General features: G+C 34.5%; 12 non-coding genes across 12 annotated transcripts; 6 read left to right on the top strand and 6 right to left on the bottom strand.

Annotated features, from left to right (window-relative positions):
* Positions 1-3,958: 3,958 nt before the first annotated feature.
* Positions 3,959-4,031, bottom strand: Trnav-aac. The gene has a single exon. It is a non-coding gene; the product is annotated as a tRNA-Val (tRNA).
* Positions 4,032-6,555: 2,524 nt separating this feature from the next.
* Positions 6,556-6,628, bottom strand: Trnav-aac. Its single transcript has one exon. It is a non-coding gene; the product is annotated as a tRNA-Val (tRNA).
* A 537-nt stretch (positions 6,629-7,165) lies between these two features.
* Trnav-cac lies at positions 7,166-7,238 on the top strand. The gene has a single exon. It is a non-coding gene; the product is annotated as a tRNA-Val (tRNA).
* A 560-nt stretch (positions 7,239-7,798) lies between these two features.
* Positions 7,799-7,871, bottom strand: Trnav-aac. The gene has a single exon. It is a non-coding gene; the product is annotated as a tRNA-Val (tRNA).
* Positions 7,872-8,166: 295 nt separating this feature from the next.
* Positions 8,167-8,239, top strand: Trnav-uac. Its single transcript has one exon. It is a non-coding gene; the product is annotated as a tRNA-Val (tRNA).
* Positions 8,240-12,951: 4,712 nt separating this feature from the next.
* On the bottom strand, positions 12,952-13,024 carry Trnav-aac. Its single transcript has one exon. It is a non-coding gene; the product is annotated as a tRNA-Val (tRNA).
* Positions 13,025-13,563: 539 nt separating this feature from the next.
* Trnav-cac lies at positions 13,564-13,636 on the top strand. Its single transcript has one exon. It is a non-coding gene; the product is annotated as a tRNA-Val (tRNA).
* Positions 13,637-15,009: 1,373 nt separating this feature from the next.
* On the bottom strand, positions 15,010-15,082 carry Trnav-aac. The gene has a single exon. It is a non-coding gene; the product is annotated as a tRNA-Val (tRNA).
* Positions 15,083-15,257: 175 nt separating this feature from the next.
* On the top strand, positions 15,258-15,330 carry Trnav-uac. The gene has a single exon. It is a non-coding gene; the product is annotated as a tRNA-Val (tRNA).
* Positions 15,331-17,137: 1,807 nt separating this feature from the next.
* On the top strand, positions 17,138-17,210 carry Trnav-cac. The gene has a single exon. It is a non-coding gene; the product is annotated as a tRNA-Val (tRNA).
* Positions 17,211-19,800: 2,590 nt separating this feature from the next.
* Trnav-aac lies at positions 19,801-19,873 on the bottom strand. The gene has a single exon. It is a non-coding gene; the product is annotated as a tRNA-Val (tRNA).
* A 288-nt stretch (positions 19,874-20,161) lies between these two features.
* Positions 20,162-20,234, top strand: Trnav-cac. The gene has a single exon. It is a non-coding gene; the product is annotated as a tRNA-Val (tRNA).
* The last annotated feature ends 1,973 nt before the right edge of the window (positions 20,235-22,207 follow it).

Raw genomic sequence — 22,207 nt, 5'->3', positions numbered from 1 at the left:
CATTCGTATCGCTTAGTTAACGAAAAACTAAATTGTAATACTACTGACTTGTAGGAAACAAATGGAAAGTCGTTGGTAATCAATGCAAAACGTCAATATTAAAAAATAAATAACATTAAAAACGTGCTTTCCATACGGTTCGTCCACTGGACAATTCGTCCACGGACGATTCGTCCACTCGATGACTGCATTTTTTTTCATACATATTAATAGTTATTTCTTTGACATTGTAATCGTTTCTTAACATTATTTTGTGGTATACTATAACCAAAAAAGTTAAATAGAGTTAGAATTCAACATTAATATCCATTTTTTATTAACTGTTTGTATTCATTATCATGCCCCGGACGATTCGTCCACTGACGATTCGTCCACTCGCTCGTACACTATCTCGCATGTCACGATGTGGTAAATAGGTAATGCAAGCCTCCGCGTCGGAAGACTTTATTACCCCCCCCCCCCCCCATGTCATGTTCTCCTTCAATGGCGTACATTATATCCACTGTACCCTCCCTCGTCACATATTATCCCCATATGCCTAATAACCTCGAAATAAAATAAAAACTCGTTGTCTTCAATTCCAATATAATTAAATGTACATTAAAAAACAAATGAACAAAACAACAAATGTCATTCAAACAAAGCGTGTTGTTTTAGACGCGACTTGATTCAACTTCCGGATCTCGTTTCACGGACTGCGATTTTGTGTTTCCGTTGACTGGTGATCGCACTGAGTCAGTTTTGTCGGAATCGAACGAAAGGATCGGCGATCTCCGTAAAAAAACACACACCCCAAAAACGCGTACTTACTGAAATGTGCATCTGCTAGATCGGGGAACTTTCTCGGATTGAATCATTGCTAAAACTAGGTTGTAGAATCGAACTTTTTGTTGAACTTCGGAGTAATCATCTATCAAAAATCGGAGAAGTTGGGTCATAATCCCTACCCACCCCCCTATGAAAATCTCAACGGATTTACACGATTTGGAAAAACGACCCTTAGAGACCCAGAAAAATCGGAAAATCCAGCATATGCCGGAAAACTTTCACCCATAAAAACCCAGTGGACGAATCGTCCGTAACTGATTTTTTGTAGTGGACGAATCGTCTCGAGTTCCTCAGTGGACGAATTTTCAGTGGACGAATCGTCCGTGGACAAATTGTCCAGTGGACGAATCGACTGCATCCCAAAAACGTGTACAACCCATGTTGAATATTGCATTGTGGGAAATATGTGTTCTCGTCATCACTGCGACCTCTGACCTTCACCTTTCCGCGAGGATTTCAAATAATCGTGTCATGGGGAATCCCGAAAGTATTGGTCTATGTAAGTATTTCAATTTCGCACTTTTCATTGATTATTTTTACACAAATGTATTACAGGTGAGTTTACTAATCCATATTACTGTCTATTTTATTAGCTTTAAAGTCAGGAATGTCCCTTTAACCATATGTCTGACGCCAAATAACCGTAAATAAAAAGTGTGTCGTTAAATAAAACATTTCCTTTCTTTCTTCCATTAAATCGTCAACTGGTTTTCGGTTGTTTTACAAAAGCAGACGTAGTAATTTTTATGTTTATTATTATTTTTATTTTTTTTACATAATATATTTTTTAATATTTTGTTAACTGAGGTGCTAACACGTATTAATTTCTTAGGCAATTTTTATTCGAAACCGACTCCAAACCCTGTATCGGCGTAGAACTTAGAAAGGTTGGGTGAATAAGTGTATTTTACGGTGGGTAACTCAATATGACGCATTTCGGGAGAATGACTCACCATATAATTATTATTTTCAAGTCTGTCTTAATTCATTTAGCATTATTACTGGAAAAAAAAACCCTTCTGCATTTAAACTGAATACACTTTTAAGTCTTCAAAATGTAACTCAATTACGCAAACTTGGAAGAAATGTGATCCAGTCTACCAAATACACAGAGCTTGTTAATTGATTCTAAACTGTGTCCATCCTAAAATTATTATTTCACTTTTCTATTTGTTCCTAACCTATTACTACATCTTTTACTAAGTATAGTATAGAAGCAATACTGTCTGAGAAATAAAGACAGCCTCCTGAATTGGAGGTTTTCTTTTTTAAAATGTGTCATGTCTAAACTTAAAGGGACACACCCTAGTTACGGCTATTTGTTAACCATTACGGCGTTGTTTTTCGCTATTAAACCCCATTTTTCATATATAAAATTGCACTTTACTTACATTTTATTATTTAGAATACACATTTCCGTTTACCTGAAGTGCTTTTTGGTAATCCTGATGTTTGTAAAACCACGAAATGCATTTTTTGCATTTTTTCACAAGACGTTCTGTCGAGAAAAAACCGTTAAGCAAGCGAGGTCCAATCTATTTTTAGAGGGGATATTTCCATTTCAATGTCACAGACGTTGGTATATCACGTGACCGTTACCATTTTGGTTCGGTTTGTTTTCTCGTGCACGGTTCGCGCAATCAACATCCGATTTGTTGTTGTTCATTTGTGAGATTTTTCTTCACAGTTCGTGAACATTTTCAGTAACAATAAAGTTCAGACAAGTAAGTGTCTCAATACAAAACGTTACAAACCCTTAAAACCAATAATTTTGCTAAGTCTTACGATATCTGGAGAGGGGATACAACCAGGACAGAACAGTTGGAACATCGATATAAAACCTGCTTTTTCACTCCATTTGATAAAAACGTGATCTAAGTGTGTTACAGGTTTGTAGATTAACCAAATTATAATTTATTTTCGCTGGATGGAACTAGGGTGTGCGGCTTTAAAGGAAGGAGGGACCGCCAAATATTATCTCCGGGAATACAATTAGAAGAGGAAAAAAATCTAAAATAAATTACATTATCGCTACACTGATTATTCATTTTAGTTTAATTCTATATAGTTATTTTCTTATTTATCCATTTATTTATTTATTAGGTTATATTTTTAGCATAATTTAAATATTAAAACCTTTTTTGGAGAAAAATTCATCCCTTTATTGTTACATTTGTTTTGGGTCCTGCCTGTGCATATCAAACATTCCTGACTGCTAATGGAAAAATAGGACTATATTATTTCAGAATTATTAAATGTTTGAGATTCATGGAGCAGCCGATGATTAATAGATCTATGTGCTTTAGTAGTTTCGTTAAATAAAATAAATAAGTTTATTTTCGTTTTGGAGGTGAATTTGTTAGATTTTGGGGGATTGATATAGGGGTGTTGGGGTTTCGTCTTATGGTTCTGGAATTAAGAAATAGAAAGTAGAGACGAGACAAGACGGGACAAGACCAGATGAGATATGAATGAATGAATGAATGAATGATGATATCTCTTATCTTCACTGCCCCGTCTATCCTAGTTGACTATTATGATTTAATTTAAGTCAGACATGTTTATCATAAATGTTGTATACGAACAAAACGAACATTTACACAAACGTGCTGGTTTCCCCTTCTTTCATTTTTTCATTTTTTTTTTCTTCTATTTATTTATTTACCGGCCTCGGTGGCGTCGTTTTTAGGCCATAGGTCTACAGGCTGGTAGGTACTGAGTTCTGATCCCAGTCGAGGTATGGGATTTTTAATCCAGATACCGACTCCAAACCCTGAGTGAGTGCTCCGCAAGGCTCAATGGGTAGGTGTAAACCACTTGCACCGATCAGTGATCCATACCTGGTTAAAAAAAGGCCATGGTCTGTTCTATCCTGCCTGTGGTAAGCACAAATAAAAGATCCCTTGCTGCTAATCGGAAAGAGTAGCCCATGTAGTGGCGACAGCGGGTTTCCTCTCAAAATCTGTGTGGTCCTTAACCATATGTCTGACGCCATATAACCGTAAATAAAATGTGTTGAGTGCGTCGCTAAATAAAACATTTCTTTCTTTCTTTCTTCTATTTATTTAAACAATGTAAATTATTGGCCACAGAAAAATAAATAATTATAAGTATATTAAAAATAAAAATGAGGTTTCGGCGAGGCTCGAACTCGCGACCTTCTGCGTGTTAAGCAGACGTGATAACCACTACACCACGAAACCGATAGGTAGTAAAGTGTATTATCATGTTTTTAATGCATTGGGAAAATAAATATAACAATGCTAAAAATATAACCTAATAAATACATTTTAGACATTAGACATGATACGATCAGGAGGCTGTCTTTATTGCTCAGACAGAAACACCCTTTTATTAGATTAAGTTGGGGGTTTTGTATTACAGGTGGGAAATAAGAGGTTCCGGCGAGGCTCAAACTCGCGACCTTTTACACCACGAAACCGATACCTACAACGTGCATTGTAAGTCTAATGAAGGGTATTCATCAAGCATGTGTTTACTATCCTACAAATAAACAATCCAGAAATTTAGTCGTCATTTAAGTAGTTTCTCCATATGCCGGTAAGTATAACGCCTAAAAAGAAAACTATATCATAATTCTGTAGTTTATACAAAATACGTAGCCTATTTTGCGTTCAAAGTACTGTTGTGGCTGTAGAAAGGATGTACCATGTGCACTATTTACATGGTATTGCAGCATGCTACATTATGTGTCACTTGAATGAGAAACTCCATCCTAAAATTATTATTTCACTTTTCTATTTGTTCCTAACCTATTACTACATCTTTTACTAAGTATAGTATAGACGCAATACTGTCTGAGAAATAAAGACAGCCTCCTGAATTGGAGGTTTTCTTTTTTAAAATGTGTCATGTCTAAACTTAAAGGGACACACCCTAGTTACGGCTATTTGTTAACCATTACGGCGTTGTTTTTCGCTATTAAACCCCATTTTTCACAAATAAAATTGCACTTTACTTACATTTTATTATTTAGAATACACATTTCCATTTACCTGGAGTGCTTTTTGGTAATCCTGATGTTTGTAAAACCACGAAATGCATTTTTTGCATCTTTTCACAATACGTTCTGTCGAGAAAAAACAGTTAAGCAAGCGAGGTCCAATCTATTTTTAGAGGGGATATTTCCATTTCAATGTCACAGACGTTGGTATATCACGTGACCGTTACCATTTTGGTTCGGTTTGTTTTCTCGTGCACGGTTCGCGCAATCAACATCTGATTTGTTGTTGTTCATTTGTGAGATTTTTCTTCACAGTTCGTGAACATTTTCAGTAACAATAAAGTTCAGACAAGTAAGTGTCTCAATACAAAACGTTACAAACCCTTAAAACCAATAATTTTGCTAAGTCTTACGATATCTGGAGAGGGGATACAACCAGGACAGAACAGTTGGAACATCGATATAAAACCTGCTTTTTCACTCCATTTGATAAAAACGTGATCTAAGTGTGTTACAGGTTTGTAGATTAACCAAATTATAATTTATTTTCGCTGGATGGAACTAGGGTGTGCGGCTTTAAAGGAAGGAGGGACCGCCAAATATTATCTCCGGGAATACAATTAGAAGAGGAAAAAAATCTAAAATAAATTACATTATCGCTACACTGATCATTCATTTTAGTTTAATTCTATATAGTTATTTTCTTATTTATCCATTTATTTACTTATTTATTAGGTTATATTTTTAGCATAATTTAAATATTAAAACCTTTTTTGGAGAAAAATTCATCTCTTTATTGTTACATTTGTTTTGGGTCCTGCCTGTGCATATCAAACATTCCTGACTGCTAATGGAAAAATAGGACTATATTATTTCAGAATTATTAAATGTTTGAGATTCATGGAGCAGCCGATGATTAATAGATCTATGTGCTTTAGTAGTTTCGTTAAATAAAATAAATAAGTTTATTTTCGTTTTGGAGGTGAATTTGTTAGATTTTGGGGGATTGATATAGGGGTGTTGGGGTTTCGTCTTATGGTTCTGGAATTAAGAAATAGAAAGTAGAGACGAGACAAGACGGGACAAGACCAGATGAGATATGATGAATGAATGAATGAATGAATGAATGAATGATATTTCTTATCTTCACTGCCCCGTCTATCCTAGTTGACTATTATGATTTAATTTAAGTCAGACATGTTTATCATAAATGTTGTATACGAACAAAACGAACATTTACACAAAGGTTTCCCCTTCTTTCATTTTTTCATTTTTTCCCCCTCTATTTATTTATTTACCGGCCTCGGTGGCGTCGTTTTTAGGCCATAGGTCTACAGGCTGGTAGGTACTGAGTTCTGATCCCAGTCGAGGTATGGGATTTTTAATCCAGATACCGACTCCAAACCCTGAGTGAGTGCTCCGCAAGGCTCAATGGGTAGGTGTAAACCACTTGCACCGATCAGTGATCCATACCTGGTTAAAAAAAGGCCACGGTCTGTTCTATCCTGCCTGTGGTAAGCACAAATAAAAGATCCCTTGCTGCTAATCGGAAAGAGTAGCCCATGTAGTTGCGACAGCGGGTTTCCTCTCAAAATCTGTGTGGTCCTTAACCATATGTCTGACGCCATATAACCGTAAATAAAATGTGTTGAGTGCGTCGCTAAATAAAACATTTCTTTCTTTCTTTCTTCTATTTATTTAAACAATGTAAATTATTGGCCACAGAAAAATAAATAATTATAAGTATATTAAAAATAAAAATGAGGTTTCGGCGAGGCTCGAACTCGCGACCTTCTGCGTGTTAAGCAGACGTGATAACCACTACACCACGAAACCGATAGGTAGTAAAGTGTATTATCATGTTTTTAATGCATTGGGAAAATAAATATAACAATGCTAAAAATATAACCTAATAAATACATTTTAGACATTAGACATGATACGATCAGGAGGCTGTCTTTATTGCTCAGACAGAAACACCCTTTTATTAGATTAAGTTGGGGTTTTTGTATTACAGGTGGGAAATAAGAGGTTCCGGCGAGGCTCGAACTCGCGACCTTTTACACCACGAAACCGATACCTACAACGTGCATTGTAAGTCTAATGAAGGGTCTGCATCAAGCATGTGTTTACTATCCTACAAATAAACAATCCAGAAATTTAGTCGTCATTTAAGTAGTTTCTCCATATGCCGGTAAGTATAACGCCTAAAAAGAAAAATATATCATAATTCTGTAGTTTATAAAAATACGTAGCCTATTTTGCGTTCAAAGTACTGTTGTGGCTGTAGAAAGGATGTACCATGTGCACTATTTACAGGGTATTGCAGCATGCTACATTATGTGTCACTTGAATGAGATATTTAAGTTAACTGGTTTCGTGGTGTAGTGGTTATCACGTCTGCTTCACACGCAGAAGGTCGCGAGTTCGAGCCTCGCCGAAACCTTGTATTTTTTCCCCCTGTAATAAAAAAAATATAATTTAATGAAAGAGTTTCTGTCTGAGCAGTAATAGAATAGATGTTTAACGACACCCCAGCACTAAAATTACATAGCCTTTTGGGTGTTAAACTATGGTAAATGCAAAAATAATTGATGATTTAAATCAATACTAAAATCCAACAGTTAAATTAAAACACAGTGTAAAGAACTATTATAAAAACAAATACAAATATCACAGATAGATAATCTCGAAGAAATTGTAATTCCATAACATTTCTTTGACCAAATATATCGTTTCTAGTTTTTTCAGATGCATACACTCCACTATTTGAAATGTGGCGTACCGTCACAGTACACCGAGTATGAGCGATAAAGACAGCCTCCTGTGTCTGAGGTTTTATTTTTTAAACGTATCAAATCTAGCTTATATTTTAGCATACGGTAATTTTCTTTCTTTAACTTTTTTTGTTTTCTCCTTTTTTTTAAACAATGCAAATTATTGGTCACAAAAAAATTATTATTAATTATAAGTATTTTAAAAATTGAATGTTAAAATTTTAAAATGAGGTTTCGGCGAGGCTCTAACTCGCGACCTTCTGCGTGTTAAGCAGACGTGATAACCACTACACCACGAAACCGATAGCTATTGACGTGTATTATCATGTTTTTAATGCATTGTGAATATACTATTTTTACTCTTTCTTTTAAATTTAGTTTTAATGAAAAAATATATATATATTTGTACTTAGTATCATTAGCCTACTTTTTATATCTGACTGGTACACATTTAGTTAATACACATCGAATCTATGGCCTTGTTATATCAAGTATAATACAATGTGCACCGTAATTTGTAACAATGTCAACATCTACTTCCACTTTTCGGTGCAAATATCATTTATGAGCAATTTAAAACAAAAATTAAAAGCAACTGGTTTCGTGGTGTAGTGGTTATCACGTCTGCTTTACACGCAGAAGGTCGCGAGTTCGAGCCTCGCCGGAACCTTTCTTATTATATTTTTCGTTTTTTCTTGATTTTAACATTGCTGCAGGACTACTGCTTTAAATACCATCTACATCCCCACATCATTAAATCGGGGCGGGGGGGGGGGGGGGGGGGGGGGGGGGGGGGGGGACGTAGCCCAGTGGTTAAGCGTTCGCTTGATGCGCTGTCGGTCCAGGATTGATCCCCGTCGGTGGACCCACTGGGCTATTTCTCGTTCCAGCCAGTGCTCCACAACTGGTGTAACAAAGGCCGTGGTATGTATTATCCTGTCTGTGGGATGGTGCATATAAAAGATCCCTTGCTGCTAATTGAAATGAAGTGGCGACGGTGGGTTTCCTCTCTCAATATCTGTATGGTCCTTAACCATATGTCTGACGCCAAATAACCGTAAATAAAAAGTGTGTCGTTAAATAAAACATTTCCTTTCTTTCTTCCATTAAATCGTCAACTGGTTTTCGGTTGTTTTACAAAAGCAGACGTAGTAATTTTTATGTTTATTATTATTTTTATTTTTTTAACATAATATATTTTTTAATATTTTGTTAACTGAGGTGCTAACACGTATTAATTTCTTAACAAACGGGGCGGGTATCGGCGTAGAACTTAGAAAGGTTGGGTGAATAAGTGTATTTTACGGTGGGTAACTCAATATGACGCATTTCGGGAGAATGACTCACCATATAATTATTATTTTCAAGTCTGTCTTAATTCATTTAGCATTATTACTGAAAAAACACCCTTCTGCATTTAAACTGAATACACTTTTAAGTCTTCAAAATGTAACTCAATTACGCAAACTTGGAAGAAATGTGATCCAATCTACCAAATACAGAGAGCTTGTTAATTGATTCTAAACTGTGTCCATCCTAAAATTATTATTTCACTTTTCTATTTGTTCCTAACCTATTACTACATCTTTTACTAAGTATAGTATAGACGCAATACTGTCTGAGAAATAAAGACAGCCTCCTGAATTGGAGGTTTTCTTTTTTAAAATGTGTCGTGTCTAAACTTAAAGGGACACACCCTAGTTACGGCTATTTGTTAACCATTACGGCGTTGTTTTTCGCTATTAAACCCCATTTTTCACAAATAAAATTGCACTTTACTTACATTTTATTATTTAGAATACATATTTCCATTTACCTGAAGTGCTTTTTGGTAATCCTGATGTTTGTAAAACCACGAAATGCATTTTTTGCATTTTTTCTCAAGACGTTCTGTCGAGAAAAAACCGTTAAGCAAGCGAGGTCCAATCTATTTTTAGAGGGGATATTTCCATTTCAATGTCACAGACGTTGGTATATCACGTGACCGTTACCATTTTGGTTCGGTTTGTTTTCTCGTGCACGGTTCGCGCAATCAACATCAAAATATGATATTTATATAATTTACAATATGTAAAAATAATATTATGCGCTATTTTGAAATCCAAATCAATGAATTCAGGAGATTTATCACAATAATGAATGGATTTCCAAATTGGCTTCCATGATACATTAAAACTTAAATCCTTCCATTTTTCTAAACATGTAGGTAATTTGAAATTTTGAGCAATTAAAAAAGAATATATTAATTTAACAGTGAATTTACTTGAATTTATTATTTCATTATTGTAAATCAAAAATAAATCTTTTACTAAAGAAACATTTTTATTCTCACTATTAATAACTGTTTTCCATTCGCCTGGAAGTGAGTTTAAGATAACATTATAAGCAGAAGAAATATTTGCTTTAGTTACATCAGGACATTTTTCCTGAATAATTTCTACAACAGCAGAAACAGGGAAAAAACCTGATATAACTTCATAAACAATATCAGCCACAGTGACTATATCACTTTCAATAAAAGAACTAAATAGTAACAATTTATCTTTATACTTAATATAAGGATTATCAAAAAGTGGCTGAGATAATATTTCACCTAAATCCATAGCAAAATGACGTTCACCTTTAGTGACCGAGTCCCATGCTGACAACACCTCAGCATAAAAAGGATTAATAGCTACTAGAGAATATTCATTAAAAACTATATTGAAAATGTTATAAGATAAATTCATATTCATATTTTTTTTAAAGAAATTCAGACATTGTATGTTTCCAAACAGCTTTAAAATCATGATCAAAATATTTTTTCAGCATCTTAACACGAAAAGCAACCTTTTTAAATGAAACATCTTGTATATTTAATCCACCCAAAATTGTATTCCCAATAATTGTAGAATATTTTATTAATGGTATTTTACCGTTCCACATAAACTTACAAAACAAAGTCTGAATTTCTTTTTCTACCCATTTAGGAACATGAATAGTACTTATCATATACCACAATCTAGAAGATAAAATAGTATTCCACACCGTAGCTTTTCCATTTAAAGTAAGCTTTCTTTTACCCCAAAGACTAATTAAAGCATTTAATTTATCTATTTTATTTTTCCAATTCAATCTTTCACATAATTTCTTGTTTGGGCCTAAATATATACCAAGAATTTTAACACAATCTTTATTAATAGACACAGGAATATTAAAAGATAAATCCTTAGAGGTAGCCTTGCCAATACAGAGTACTTCTGACTTATCAATATTGACCTTTGCACCAGTAGCAAGACAAAAAATATTAACAGTGTTAAAAACAGCCTCAACAGACTGAGTCTCTCTAACTGTAATAGTAGTATCATCAGCATGCTGAAATAATAAAGAATTAAATTCATTTGCTATTCTAATTCCATCATTACTATGTCTATTCTTAATTAAACTATTTAAAGGTTCTGCTATAATAACGTAAAGCATCATAGAAATTGGACACCCTTGCCTAACTCCTCTAGTTATAGAAAAGAAAGATGTTAAATGTCCATTAATTTGTACACAACTTTTTATATCATTATAAAGTACTTTAATCCATGATATAAATTTATTTCCAAAATTAAATTTATTTAAAACTTATACTATAAAGCTGTGTGAAACTCTATCAAAAGCTTTTTCTTGGTCAATTTTAACAATAAAACCTTCATCCTTATTTAACTCAACTAAATCTATAACATCTCGCACTGACATAATATTATCTGCAATATCCCTTCCTGGAACACAAGTTTGTTCAGGGGAAATAATCGATGACATAACTTGTTTTAGCCGATTAGCTAAAACTCTTGAAATAATTTTATAATCAACATTCAAAAGACTTATTGGTCTAAAAAATTTAAGATCTGTTTTATCTCCTTTTTTCTTATAAAAAAGACTAATTACTCCCTTTTTCATACTTCTTGATAACTGTTCTTCATTTTCAATCGACATCACAACTTTATGAAATTGCAATAACGGACACTGACATACATCATTAATAACATTAAGAATTGTTTCACAAAAACGTTCATCATATAATAACTCATTATTAAAAATCCAAATACCTTGACCTCTCTCAATATGAGACAAATCAAATCATCACTAAACGCTTAAAACATAACTGCAAAAATTTCTCGAAATTAAACGCAGTGTTTCATAATTTTCTACATTTTGTTGACGACTAAATATCTCTCTTACCTGGGTTTCTGTAACGCCAATCAACAAGATCATGATTCATTAATAACAGAATGTAAAGCATTGCTAGATTTCAAACAAAATTGTTTATTATGTAACCGCCAAATATCCAAAAAGGATTATTAAAGAAACAGTAATGCTATTTTTACCCTTTATGTCACCCATTCCAAGATTGTCCTGCAAGAATATTATTGTTTTACTCATTTTAAATTATCTATTGTTCAAAGAAAACAATTCTTTCATCTGTTTTGTTTGGTGCATACACATTAATAGAATTGTAATATCTTCAATAATAGTTATTTGTTAGAAACTGCAATAAATTTCTCGAAATTTCTCCTTCACTGTGAACTCCATTAATATAGTCAATCAATTCACCTGCTTTCATTTCTTTTTCCAACATAACCTCCACGGTACACTCTTTCTTGAAAGATTTTCCAGTAATCACCTTCTTTTCTTCCATCTTTTCCCTCTCTTCTTCCATGCAAAGCAGGCTAATGCACAAAAGTGCCCAAAGGCAGATGCACAAACACAAACAAAACACTATTTCCGGAGCCGAAGTAAACACGTCCGATAGTGACAAAACAAAAAACCGGAAGCCTTAGACATGTTTATCATAAATGTTGTATACGAACAAAACGAACATTTACACAAACGTGCTGGTTTCCCCTTCTTTAATTTTTTCATTTTTTTTTTTCTTCTATTTATTTATTTACCGGCCTCGGTGGTGTCGTTTTTAGGCCATAGGTCTACAGGCTGGTAAGTACTGAGTTCTGATCCCAGTCGAGGTATGGGATTTTTAATCCAGATACCGACTCCAAACCCTGAGTGAGTGCTCCGCAAGGCTCAATGGGTAGGTGTAAACCACTTGCACCGATCAGTGATTCATACCTGGTTAAGAAAAAGGCCATGGTCTGTTCTATCCTGCCTGTGGTAAGCACAAATAAAAGATCCCTTGCTGCTAATCGGAAAGAGTAGCCCATGTAGTGGCGACAGCGGGTTTCCTCTCAAAATCTGTGTGGTCCTTAACCATATGTCTGACGCCATATAACCGTAAATAAAATGTGTTGAGTGCGTCGCTAAATAAAACATTTCTTTCTTTCTTTCTTCTATTTATTTAAACAATGCAAATTATTGGCCACAGAAAAATAAATAATTATAAGTATATTAAAAATAAAAATGAGGTTTCGGCGAGGCTCGAACTCGCGACCTTCTGCGTGTTAAGCAGACGTGATAACCACTACACCACGAAACCGATAGGTAGTAAAGTGTATTATCATGTTTTTAATGCATTGGGAAAATAAATATAACAATGCTAAAAATATAACCTAATAAATACATTTTAGACATTAGACATGATACGATCAGGAGGCTGTCTTTATTGCTCAGACAGAAACACCCTTTTATTAGATTAAGTTGGGTTTTTTGTATTACAGGTGGGAAATAAGAGGTTCCGGCGAGGCTCGAACTCGCGACCTTTTACACCACGAAACCGATACCTACAACGTGCATTGTAAGTCTAACGAAGGGTCTGCATCAAGCATGTGTTTACTATCCTACAAATAAACAATCCAGAAATTTAGTCGTCATTTTAAGTAGTTTCTCCATATGCCGGTAAGTATAACGCCTAAAAAGAAAACTATATCATAATTCTGTAGTTTATACAAAATACGTAGCCTATTTTGCGTTCAAAGTACTGTTGTGGCTGTAGAAAGGATGTACCATGTGCACTATTTACATGGTATTTCAGCATGCTACATTATGTGTCACTTGAATGAGATACGTAAGTTAACTGGTTTCGTGGTGTAGTGGTTATCACGTCTGCTTCACACGCAGAAGGTCGCGAGTTCGAGCCTCGCCGAAACCTTGTATTTTTTCCCCCTGTAATAAAAAAATATAATTTAATGAAAGAGTTTCTGTCTGAGCAGTAATAGAATAGATGTTTAACGACACCCCAGCACTAAAATTATATAGCCTTTTGGGTGTTAAACTATGGTAAATGCAAAAATAATTGATGATTTAAATCAATACAAAAATCCAACAGTTAAATTAAAACACAGTGTAAAGAACTATTATAAAAACAAATACAAATATCACAGATAGATAAAATTAATATTTAGAATAAAAGTCCTCATCTCGAAGAAATTGTAATTCCATAACATTTCTTTGACCAAATAAATCGTTTCTAGTTTTTTCACATGCATACACTCCACTATTTGAAATGTGGCGTACCGTCACAGTACACCGAGTATGAGCGATAAAGACAGCCTCCTGTGTCTGAGGTTTTATTTTTTAAACGTATCAAATCTAGCTTATATTTTAGCATACGGTAATTTTCTTTCTTTAACTTTTTTTTCCCCCCTGGTAATACATTTTTTTATAATTTAATAAAATAATTTCTGTCTGAGCAGTACGAAAGTACATGGGCTACTGGGTGTCAAACTACGGTAAATGCAAAAATAAATTGTGATTAAAAAAATTACAAATATCACAGATAGATAAAATTAAAATTTTGACCAAATATATCTTTTCTAGTTTCTTTCAGATGCATACACGCCACCATTTGAAATGTGGCGTACAGTCATCAGAGTACTACACCGAGAGTATGAGCATTAAAGGAACATTCCCGAGTTTGCTGCATTGTAAGATGTTTCCGACTAATAAAATAGTTCTACGATTAAACTTACATATTAAATATATTTTCTTGTTCAGAATATCAGTGTCTGTATATTCAATGTGTTTCTGGTCGTCTTAATATTTGTAAGAAGCCCAAACTGGATTTGTGTTCAAATAATTACGTACGTACGAAAAAATAATATTTTAAGAAATAAAATGAAATTTAACCTAGTACAAATATTAGATCGATCAGAAACACGTTTAATATACAGCCACTAATATTTTATGGAGAAAAATAGGCTTGACATGTAATTACAATCGTTAAAAAGTCTCTGTTAGTCGATAACATCTTAAAAAGTGCAGCAAACTCAGGAATGTCCCTTTAAAGGCAGCCAACTGTGATTGAAGTTTTCATTTTTAAACGTATCATATTTAAAGTAAAATGTATTTATTAGCTTATATTTTAGCATAATTATCTTTCTTTAACTTTGTTTTTGTTTGTTGTTCTTTCTTCTTCTTTTCTTGTCTTCTCCTCTTCTTTTTAAACAATGCAAATTATTAGTCACAGAAAAATTATTATTAATTAAAGGTATGTTAAAAATTGAATGTTAAAATTTTAAAATAAGGTTTCGGCGAGGCTCGAACTCGCGACCTTCTGCGTGTTAAGCAGACGTGATAACCACTACACCACGAAACCGATATCTATTGACGTGTATAATCATGTTTTTACATTTAGTTAATACACATCGAATCTATGACCTTGTTATATCACGTATAATACAACAATGTACACCGTAATTTGAACATTCTACTTCCACTTTTCGGTGCAAATATCATTTATGAGCAATTTAAATCAGAAATTGAAAGTAACTGGTTTCGTGGTGTAGTGGTTATCACGTCTGCTTTACACGCAGAAGGTCGCGAGTTCGATCCTCGCCGGAACCTTTTTTTTTTAAATTATATATTTTTTTCTCTTGACTTTAACATTGCTGTAGGACTACTGCTTTAAATACCATCTACATCCCCACACCATTAAATCGGGGTGGGGGGTGGTGCGGGACGTAGCCCAGCGGTAAAGCGTTCGCTTGATGCGCGGTCGGTCCAGGATCGATCCCCGTCGGTGGACCCATTGGGCTATTTCTCGTTCCAGCCAGTGCTCCACAACTGGTGTAACAAAGGTCGTGGTATGTACTATTCTGTCTGTGGGATGGTGCATATAAAATATCCCTTGCTGCTAATCGAAAAGAGTAGCCCATTAAGTGGCGACAGCGGGTTTCCTCTCTCAATATCTGTGTGGTCCTTAACCATATGTCTGAGTGTTGAGTGCGTCGTTAAATAAAACATTTCTTTCCTTTCTTCCATTAAATCGTCAACTGGATTTCGGTTGTTTTACAAAAGCAGACGTAGTAATTTTTATGTTTATTATTATTATTATTATTTTTACATAATATATGTTTTAATATTTTGTTAACAGAGGTGCTAACACGTATTAATTTCTTAACAAACGGGGCGGGGTACGGGCGTAGGACTTAGGAAGGTTTGTGGAATAAGTGTATTTTACGGCGGGTAACTCAATATAACACATTTCGGGAAATTGACTTATTATATATTAGTTTCAAGTCTGTCTTAATTCATTACTTCGGCATTTAGACTGAATACACTTTCAAGTATTCAAAATGTAACTCAGTTACGCAAGCTTAGAAGAAATGTGATCCAATTTACCAAATGCAGAGAGCTTGTTAATGAATTCTAAACTGTGTCCATCCTAAAATTATTATTTCACTTTTCTAGTTGTTCCAAACCTATTACTACATCTGTTACTAATTATAGTATAGACGCAATGCCATGTCACATGTTTTATTTGTTTATTTGTTTATTAGAGTGCCACATGACAATACACATAAAATATTCATACTATACACGATCACGCATTGTCACCCAGCCTACATAGACTTGTGAGACACTTAAAACGTAAAATACGAAGTATCATTCATATAAAAAAATCGAATATGTACATGTATATAAAAGCACAAATACAGCCACAACAGTAGGCTACTACAATCAGGTCAGGTCAGAGAGTTTAACGTGCACATTCAGAACAAGCTGATGTAGCGCACGCCTGTCCTGGGCGCAGGTGTCGGCCTCAGCCGGTTCCTTCATCCTGGGCCCCGTTCCACAAAGCGATCTTAGCGCTAAGATCACCTTAAGTGCGTATGTTAGCTGTGCAGTTACGGTGATCTTAGGTCTAAGATCGCTTCGTGGAACAGGGCCCAGGACAGGAAAGGGGTGGGGAGGGTGAAGGGGGGACCGCCTACATTGTCAGCTGCAAGGGATCACCTGCAGTCCGACCATGATCGGTAACAGGTAGAGGGGTTGTTTGGTGCTATGGAATTTTGAGTCCAAAGAGAAATGGTGCGCATTAAATTTTTATGAGACGGAAATTAGGCGCATTTTTTAACGGTCCGCCGAAAGAGTAAAGAAGAGAGCTACGTATATTATATAATATTACTATATAGTTTTGGAATTTAGTAAGCCGGGAGTAGCTTGTTAAGGGGACTAAGATGGCGTTGGAATGTCTCCCTAGGTTGCCCATAGGGCCCTTAAAAGGCCCTGAACTATTCAGTTCGTGGCATGACAACCGTACTACTATGAACACAAATAAGTATAAATTATAGAATAGTGATAGCTTTTTGGCATGAGTATTACAGTAGGCTACATTATGTGTCACTTGAATGATAAACCAACGCTAACTGGTTTCGTGGTGTAGTGGTTATCACGTCTGCTTCACACGCAGAAGGTCGCGAGTTCGAGCCTCGCCGAAACCTTGACTTTTTTCTCCCCTTTAATAATAAAAAATATAATTTAATAAAAGAGTTTGTCTAAAAAATTAATTTAATAAAAGATTTTCTTTTTGAGCAGTAATATAATAGATGTTTAACGACACCCCAGCACGAAAAGTACGTGGGCTATTGGGTGTCAAACTATGGTAAATGCAAAAATAAAGTGATAATTTAAATCAGTATAAAAATCCAACAGTAAAATTAAAACAAGTGTAAAGAACTGTGATAAAAAAAAAATACAAATATCACAGATAGATAAAATTAAAATTTAGAATAAAAGTCAGTATATTTAAGAAATTGTAATTCCATGACATTTCTTTGACCAAATATATCTTTTCTAGTTTCTTTCAGAAAAAGAAAGAAATGTTTTATTTAACGACGCACTGAACACATTTTATTTTCGGTAATATGGTGTCAGACATATGGTTAAGGATCACACGGATATTGAGAGTAAAGCCGCTGTTATAGGCTACTCTTTTTGATTAGCAGCAAGGGATCTTTTATATGCACCATGAAACAGACAGGATAGTACATACCACGATCTTTGTTCCACCAGTTGTGTAGCACTGGCTGGAAATAGAAATATTTTTTTTTTAAACCGAAGACAACTAGTTAATGCAGATATCTTGTTGCGTAAAATCATCTGTGTGCCATTTGAGTTGATTAGTAATATCAAGTTTCGAGGTGTACATGTATGTGTAGCGGTTATCATGTCTGCTTCAAACACACGCACACGCACACACGCATAGAGAAAAGAGAGAGAGAGAGAGAGAGAGAGAGAGAGAGAGAGAGAGAGAGAGAGAGAGAGAGAGAGAGAGACAGACAGACAGACAGACAGACAGACAGACAGACACATACACACACTGTCACACACACACACACACACACACGTGTACACATTTTATTTATTTATAGTTAAAAAATACTTTAAAATGTGACTTTTTCAGTTTTGTAATACTTAATCTCAGAACAGCACTTCACCGTGTTACTTGATTTTTACTCACTTTTAGCTTATGGGCTTGCTATCAGATTGAATAGTTTACCTCACATTACTGCAGTTCATTAGTTTATTCCATTCATTTATTGTAACGCCTTTATATACTAAGGATCGACTCTCAGCATTATTGTAAGCAATTTTAAATATTATTTTAACGTAGTCTTAGATATTAGATTAGTTTGTTATAATAGTGATTTGTTTTAATACATTTTTAAAGTAAGTTGTCGTCTATGTATTTGCTAGTATTATAGTTTTATGTTTGTATTATTTTGTCAACAAATTCCCGATGAAGGAAGGAAGGGAATGTTTTATTTAACGACGCACTCAACAGATTTTATTTACTGTTATATGGCGTCAGACATATGGTTAAGGACCACAGATATTAAAAGAGGAAACCCGCTGTCGCCACTTTATGGGCTACTCTTTTCGATTAGCAGCAAGGGGTATTTTATATGCACCATCCCACAGACAGGATAGTACATATCACGGCCTTTGTTACAGCAGTTGTGGAGCACTGGCTGGAACGAGAAATAGCCCAATGGATCCACCGACGGTGATCGATCCCAGACCGACCGCGCATGAAGCGAACGCTTTAAATACCACTGGGCTACATCCCGCCCCAAATTCCCGATGCAATCTAAACAGGCAAAAATTCGAAAATAAACGAAAGGAATTGTGACTTCAAGGAGGATATATAGTTCAATAATGCCAAAACCAATAATTTAAATTGTCAAAAATCATCATTTACAACTGCCCTACGCGTGCTGTAACCCCACCGTGGTGCAGGGGTGTAACATTCACTTTGAGAATGGCCAATAAAGCACAAATTGAAATTTTGAGTAAAAGTCAGTATCTATATGTGATATTTGTATTTTTGCACAGTTTTTTACACTGTTTTTATTCAAATCTTGAATTTTTATATTGATGTTGATCATCACCTTATCTGTTTGCATTACCATAGTTTGACACCCAATAGCCGATGTATTTTTCGTGCTGGGGTGTCGTTAAACATTCATTCATTCATTCATTTACACCTGATGGTACATTTTAGGATTCAGGTGCCAGAAAATTGCGTTTATTTATATATATTCGATACCTATATTTCAAAACGTTCCGGGGTTAGGGTGGGGGATATATCCCCCGACCACCTAGCAAACTCAGGACATTCGCGTCATGCATGTGACGTAAGAAAAATAAATAAATAAAAGTGTTGCACTTCCCTCCCGGCCACTTTTGAACGCTTCTACGCCCATGATATTTAATCGTTGTTTACACCTTCGACGACAGAATACACAGGACAGTCCCTTTAAGATAGCGTTAACGTTTTAAAGGCATATTGTCACAGACCACTGACCTATTTAATGGTCTAACAAAGTATTACCTGAACAAAAATTATTTGATTTGTCCCTAAATGTACTTTATTCAGCCATCTTCACAACCGCCATACTTCATTTATTAATGATATTTTGTAAAAATAATTGAAAATGGATTTATCATTAAAAACTGATAGGTAATTTATGCTATAAGATTGGAAGTATTCATTTACATAAAATTTGATATTTAGCAAAAACAATTACTAGGTTTCGGCGAGGCTCGAACTCGCGGCCTTCTGCGTGTTAAGCAGACGTGATAACCACTACACCACGAAACGGATTGTTACATATGTCACGTGTGCTTTGTAAAGTCTAACGAAGGGTCTGCATGTGCGAATTATCCTAAAACTAATAAACAATTTTTAATGTCTTTTTAAGTAGTTTCTCTTTTTGCCAGTAGTTTGCCAGTAAAAATAATTTATCGCTCTTCTGTAGTTTATGCAACTACTTATTGTGTACTGCTGTGTACTGCTGTGGCTGTAGAAAGGATGTACCACGTGCACTATTTACAGGATATTACAGTAGGCTACATTATGTGTCACTTGAATGAGATACCTAAGTTAACTGGTTTCGTGGTGTAGTGGTTATCACGTCTGCTTCACACGCAGAAGGTCGCGAGTTCGAGCCTCGCCGAAACCTCTTTTTTTTCTTCTTTTTTTCTTGTAATGATTATTTTTTTTTTTACTTTAATAAAAGAGTGTTTCTGTCTGAGAAATAAAGACAGCCTCCTGAATTGGAGGTTTTCTTTTTTAAAATGTGTCATGTCTAAACTTAAAGGAAGGAGGGACCGCCAAATATTATCTCCGGGAATACAATTAGAAGAGGGGGAGGGGAATCTAAAATAAACTACGTTATCGCTACACTGATTATTCATTTTAGTTTAATTCTATATAGTTATTTTCTTATTTATCCATTTATTCATGGAGCAGCCGATGATCAATAGATGTATGTGCTTTAGTAGTTTCGTTAAATAAAATAAATAAGTTTATTTTCGTTTTGGAGGTGGTTTTGTTAGATTTTGGGGGATTGATATAGGGGTGTTAGGGGTTTCATCTTATGGCCCTGGAATTAAGAAATAGAAAGTAGAGACGAGACAAGACGGGACAAGACCAGATGAGATTAGAATGAATGAATGAATGAATGAATGAATGTGTAACGACACCCCAGCATGAAAAATACATCGGTTATTGGGTGTCAAACTAAGATAAAAAGCATAAATACATCAATATAAAAATTCCAGAGTTAAATTAAAACAGTGTAAAGAACTGTGCTAATATTATATACATACATACATACATATATATATCACAGATAGGGAAAATTAAAATTTATAATAAAATTCAGTATGACGAAGAAATTGCAAGACAAATTCAGGATTGAATCGAAATTACTCCCAAGCAAAAAAATAAAATAAAATACTTAAAATAAACTTAACTTTTACAGGTACGGCGGAAGCAAGTCGACATTGTGGAGGGGAGACTGACAGAGATCGAGGGCGCAAAGCAAAGTTTCTATGCTCCACCGTAAACGTTTGAAAACTAGATGTCCTGAAATGCAATTTCCAAGTAAAAATTAATTTCTGCCTTAAGATTTACTACCAATAATATTTTTCATTCAGAATTATTTGGTGGTGGGCTTATACTGCTCTTATATATATATATATATATATATATATATATATATATATATATATTTATATTTATTATTTTATTTTATTTATTATTTATTATTTTATTTTATTTTATTTATTTGCTTAAAATTGTAAAAAAAAAACATTCACATCTACAAGACTAGAGTATTTATTTATTTATTTATTTTGTTTGTTTGTTTATTTATTTGCTTAAAAACAAAACAAGAGTAGTCATGTGAGAATTTTTTCTGATTGTATGAATAATCACCAATCTAATTAAAATTAGCTCCACTATTACATGTGGATCTAAGACAGCCAGTTGGAGCTCATGTCCACCAATCAAAACCTTACTTGCAGAATCCTGCCAGTGATTTAAAACTAACAACACTGCATAGTCCCCAATGTCCAGGTAACATTTCGTCTGTAAATAATAATTTAAATATTGACCAATCACACTTCGCCTTTTATAACGTTATTTGGGAGCATACAAATTCTAAAAATATCGGGCGAGTCTATTTTAGTGGCCGCAGTACAGCGAACCATACCAATACGTACGGGGTGGGTTATCAGTCTTCAATTTTACATTAAAAATTATTTATTTATTTATAAAATTAAAAAAAAACTAAATCAGTCTTCAGTTTTACATTACAAATTATTTATTTTATAAAATAAAACATGTTTTAAGGCATTCGTAATTCACACGAAACATGTCGTATACCCTCAGGATAATTCGGAATGTTTTCAAATTATTTTTAAATCACTGGCAGGATTCTGCAAGTAAGGTTTTGATTGGTGGACATGAGCTCCAACTGGCTGTCTTTAGATCCACATGTAATAGTGGAGCTAATTTTAATTAGATTGAATAATCACATACAAATTTGTCTTGCACTTTCATGAACACGATATATACCGTACTCATTTTAAGTCATTTGGTACACACACACACACACACACACATATACATACACACACACACACACAC

The sequence above is a fragment of the Gigantopelta aegis genome, chromosome 3 (assembly GCF_016097555.1).
Source record: "Gigantopelta aegis isolate Gae_Host chromosome 3, Gae_host_genome, whole genome shotgun sequence".
NCBI classification, from domain to species: Eukaryota; Metazoa; Mollusca; class Gastropoda; order Neomphalida; family Peltospiridae; genus Gigantopelta; species Gigantopelta aegis.
Note: the sequence above shows the minus strand (reverse complement) of the source record. Positions and strands in the feature narration are given on the sequence as shown.